This window comes from Benincasa hispida, chromosome 1 (genome assembly GCF_027475165.1).
Source record: "Benincasa hispida cultivar pf3 chromosome 1, pf3_genome.v1.1, whole genome shotgun sequence".
NCBI lineage: Eukaryota > Viridiplantae > Streptophyta > Magnoliopsida > Cucurbitales > Cucurbitaceae > Benincasa > Benincasa hispida.
In genome coordinates this window covers 98,353,858-98,359,344 of record NC_143478.1, presented here as the reverse complement: position 1 = coordinate 98,359,344, position 5,487 = coordinate 98,353,858, and the positions used below count along the sequence as shown (strand labels likewise).

Sequence of the window (5,487 nt, the reverse complement as noted above, 5' to 3'; positions counted from 1 at the left end):
TAATAAATAATCACTCACCTATATATGAATTAATCAAATTATAGTAACAATAAAATTAAATCTTCGTTATAATACAAATTAAATTAGAAAGGTAAATCAGTTAAAACTCACCAACCCCATCTCTCTCTCATATTTTTCAAAGTTATGATATATTTTTTGTTAGTATTCAATGGGTTGAATTAATTAAATACGTGTTCAAAGAATGTGCTTCAATTATATATTTAGGGTATGTTTAAATTGACTTTTTAAATATTTAAATAAGTGTTTAGGAATAAATATATATATATATATAAACATTGAGAAAGTGAATCCAAACTAACTCTTATACTATCGTCCATGCATTTATTAACTAACTAAATAATATAAGCAGCATATTGGACTTTCACCAAATTCTTCCATTAATTCTCTTTTCTCATTTCTATTTATATACTCTTTTGATTTTTAAAAGTTTATATTTATTGCATATTTTGGCTACTACCCAAAGTTTCCTTTTTCTAAAATGTTACATTAATATTATTTTAGCCGTTGTTATCAATCTATGAATAAATTATTTAATAAAATTAATTCTCAAAAAAATAATTTAATAAAATTAAAGTTGACATAGATATACCATTTGTTTGATTATTTGATGGGAAAATGTGATAAATGTTTGAAACTATTAAATTAGGTTAAAATTTATAACTAATTGAAAAATAGCACTAAAAATGTTTTTAGGCAAGACTGGAAATAATTAAGTTCAAGTGCATGTTCGGAAATGATGGTTGAAGTAGTGATTTTAGAACAATAAATTTTAGAATAATTGGCTTTGTAAAATTGATTTATTAATATTTAATTTCAAATTTTAATTTTAAAGGCATATTTCATATATTTCAAAGTAGTTTTGAATTACTATATTTCGTTTTGATGATTTTAGAATTTACCTAATTCCTAAAAATAATAACTTAAAAAAATGATCAATACATAAGTGAACCAAATTTTAATTAAAAACAAAAAAACAAAAAGTTGGGCAAATTTTGCGGGGGTGATTCTAAGTCAATCGCCGACTAAAAGCACTTTTCAAATAATTATTAAAAGATAAATTCTAATTTATTTTATATTTTTGTAAAATCAGTTTTAACATTTTCCAAACATTAATCTTTAAATGAAGGGGAAAATAATTTTTTGGTTATTAGGTTTTAAGTTTAATTTTTATTTAGTTTCTTAGGTTTTGGGTTAAAAATGTAAAATCTTACAATTCAAGAAACCAATTTGAAATAAAACTCAAATCTTAAAAATGAAATTATAACATTTTGAAATTTAGAGACTAAATTGAAACAAAACTCAACACTTAAGGACTAAATAGAAACTAGAATCAAAATCTGAAACTAAATTCATTTGAATGATGTCAAAAATGAGTTTAACAATATCAAAGTTAATAATCACTCCCAAACAAACTTTGTTCCTCTAAAAATTAAAAATTAAAAAAAAACATGGTGTAAAAGAAATTGAGAGGAAGTCGTGACCACCAAATATAAAAGAATAGTCCTCTTACTTTGTCCCTTTTATAATTTCCATACCAAACTTTGATAGCTATATCTTTTCATGTTGGTGAGGATCACCACTCTCCTTCAAAGCTATTTTGGTATTAGATTCGAGATTCTAAAAGCCATTGCTATTATCTTGAACCATAACGTCACTCTATATTTGCCATTTCGAGGAACAATTACAGCTTCCGGAGATTTGGTTCCTTTATCTTATATTGCAGGGTTGCTCACGGGTCACAATTCAAAAGCCATCAAATCCAATCTTGATGCAAAGGCTGCTTTTGAACGAGCTAGTATTGATTCTGGGTTCTTTGAGTTGCAGCCTAAGGAAGGTCTTGCTCTTGTCAATGGCACTATTGTCTGTTCTGGGTTGGCTTCAATTATTCTATTCGAGACAAATATTTTGGTTGTTTTGTCTGAAATTCTATCTATCATTTTTACCGAGGTCATGTAAGGAAAGTCTGAATTCACCGACCATTTGACCCATAAGTTGAAGCACCACCCTGGTCAAATTGAAGCAACTGCAATCATGGAGCACATTTGAGATGGAAGTTCCTACATGAAAACAGCAAAAAAAAAAAAATTGCATGAAATGGATCCTCTCCAAAAACCCAAATAAGATCATTATGCTCTTAGTACTTCTCCTCAATGGTTGGGTCCCTTGATATTAAAGTGATTCGTTTCTCCACTAAGTCAATCGAGCGAGAAATTAATTCAGTCATCGACAATCATTTGATTGATGTTTCAAGAAACAAGGCATTGCATGGAGGCAATTTCTAAAGAATGCCAATTGGAATTTCCATGGACAACACGCGTTTGGCAGTTGCATCAGTTGGAAAGCTCATATTTGCCCAATTTTCAGAATTAGTCAATGATTTTTAAAATAATGGTTTGCCTTCTAATATTTCTGCTAGTAGAAACCCAAGTTTGGATTATGGCTTCAAAGGTACTGAGATTGTCATAGCTTCATACTGCTTTGAGCTTCAATATACTGCAAAACTAGTGACTAGTCATGTTCAGAGCGTTGAGCAACACAACCAGGATGTTAACTCTCTTGGTTTAATTTTTTCAAGGAAAACCGTTGAAGCCATCGATATTCTTAAACTCGTGTCTTCCACTTTTTTAGTTGCTCTTTGTCAAGCAATTGACTTGAGGCATTTGGAGGAAAACTTGAAGAGCATTGTCAAAAACATAGTTAGCCAAGTAGCAAAAAAAAGTGTGGGCTACATCCTCCAGTGGCACACTTCATCCATCAAGATTTTGTGAGAAAGATTTACTCAAAGTTATTGAGCGAGAATACACTTCTGCATACATCGATGATCCATGCAATGTTACTTACCCACTAATGCAAAAGCTTAGGCAAATTCTCGTTGAGCATGCACGTCACAATGGTAATAATGAAATGAATGCAAACATTTCAATCTCCCAAAAGATTGGTGCTTTTGAACAGGAATTGAAGGCAACTTTACCAAAGGAAGTTGAAAATGTAAGGTTGGCATATGAGAGTGGAAATTCTAAAATTGAAAATCAAATCAAGGATTGCAGATCCTATCCATTATACAGATTTGTGAGAGAGGAGTTGGGAACAAGATTGCTAACTGACAGAAAGGTGATATCTCCAGAAGAATAGTGCGAAAAGGTATTCACAACTTTATGTCAAAAAAAATGATTGATTCTATCTTTGAATGTTTGAAGGAGTGGAATGGAACACCAATTCCTATTTACTCATTCTTATGGCTATTTGTGAATTGGACCATGCACTTAAAATGGTTGAAACATATGATAACATTTGTATTTGCGACTTTTTTTTTTTTATCATTATTGTTATTTTCTTAATCATTTTTAATCATATAATTGATACCATCTTATCACTAAAAAGTCAATAGATAATAGACAGTATTATTGTTGAAAATCTCTCTCCTTCAATAATCCTTCCATTTCATTTTAATTAATTTCGGAGTTGAGAGTATTTGTGAATTATGGGTCCACATAATGAGAGATTTGACTCATTTCAAATCACCACTGTTTTCTAAGCATTGGAGGGGTTCTAATTTCAAACTACAAACATTTTTATATGAAAAAAATATATTTGGATGTGTTTTGAAAAATGAGTGCATTCAATCTTTATATTGGTCATTTTAGTCTTTGAAGTTTAAGAATAGTTTTAAAAGATCTCTCTAATTTAAAAAAATTATTAAATAAGAAAAAAAAAAATGACTTTACGTTGAGGTGACAATAAAAAAATATTATAATAGACCATTCAATTTTTTATCATGAAATTCGAAATGATTCGAAGTTGTTTTTTTAGTTAAAACTCCTCATATTCACCTTAAAATGCATTTTACCTATAAGCAAGATGGTTATGCTCATTAAGATGAAAATTGGTTTTAATGCCTTTAATGGAAAATTTGTAAAAATAATGAGACACACAAATTAACGTAGGAAATGGAAATGGTGAATTTTTTGTGAGAATGATGTGGGAGAGAGAATTTGGAGAGATGGTAAGGACAATTTAGGTATTATATAATAAGACTTTTTGGCAAAATTATCCTAAAAAGATTCTTTTATCTAGGCCACTTTTAATATACTAATTTGATACTATATGCATTACACGTGTACGAAAGTTTAAAAAGAGGATTTTGTTATAAAATTTTGTGATAATTCTTTCTTATTTTAAAATTTTTTTTATTGGATGATTTAATTAGTCTCTTAATTCTAAACTTTAAATTTAAATCAAAATATTTTCTATTTTTCTAATTATTTTGGATTGGATGATTTAATTATTTTCTTAATTTTAATCTTATCTATATTGATTTTTTTAGATTTGGATGATTTAATTATCTTTTATTTCAAACTTTAATTTAAAGTAAATTATTGTTTTATTTATTCTTTCTAAGATGAGTTGATTACCCTTTTAATTTCAAATTTTCAATTTTTAATTTAAACAAAAATATTACTTTTTTAGGAGCCTTAAAACTTCATCTCTTTTGTTTTGCAATGATCTTCTCCTTGATTTTAAATTTTATTTCAAAGTATGAATTGATGTGTATATATAACTGTTCGTAGGAGATTTCAGAAGAAATTTATTTCGTAGAACTTGAACTTTGTATTTATATTAATTTTGTAGAAAGTAAGTACGATCTCTAATACACGGTATCTTGATGCTTTCAAAATAAACTATAAACTTTAAGTTAGTTGATCTTCTTGAACGATCGGCCTTTGGGCTTGTTGATCTTCTTGGGTGATCGGCCTTTGGGCTTGTTGATCTTCTTGGGTGATCGGCCTTTGGGCTTGTTGATCTTCTTGGGTGATCGGTCTTTGGGCTTGTTGATCTTCTTGGCTGATCGGCCTTTGGGCTTGTTGATCTTCTTGGATGATTAGCCTTTGGGCTTGATGATCTTCTTGCATGATTGACCTTTAAGCTTGTTGATATTCTTGGAGGATCGGCCTTTGAGCTTGTTGATCCTCTTGCATGATTGACCTTTAGGCTTGTTGATATTCTTGGAGGATCGGCCTTTGGGCTTGTTGATCCTCTTGGACGAATAGTGTTCACACGAGGCTTCTGGAGAAACTTGTTTTGTGGAGTTAAACTTGAGTTGGTGTTGAAGTTGATGTTGATTTGATGCGATGTGGTTCAATCTCTAGTACTTGATCCTCTAATTCTCTCTCGGTTAAATGCGTATGCTTGATGTATAGAAGGGGGGCATGTGAATGTTCTTGAGCTTCGAGTCTTTGAAGAATGCTTGAATCTTCAAAAGACTTCAGTCTTCAAGCATGGTCAGATTGTTTAGTGTCTTCTGATCTTCAAAGTTTTGGAGGAGTTAAGATATAAAAGACTTCAGTCTTCAAGCGTGGTCAGATTGTTTAGTGTCTTCTGATCTTTAAAGCTTTGGAGGAGTTATGTTCTTCAGATCCTTGGAGCTTCATACTTTAGATCTCCAGAGAGCTTTTCCCTTCAATTCTT

At 30.1% G+C, this 5,487-nt stretch overlaps 2 pseudogenes; both read left to right on the top strand.

Annotated features, from left to right (window-relative positions):
- Window positions 1–1,304: 1,304 nt before the first annotated feature.
- On the top strand, window positions 1,305–2,998 carry LOC150038893 (phenylalanine ammonia-lyase G4-like; annotated as a pseudogene).
- Window positions 2,307–4,999, top strand: LOC120080301 (phenylalanine ammonia-lyase-like; annotated as a pseudogene).
- The last annotated feature ends 488 nt before the right edge of the window (window positions 5,000–5,487 follow it).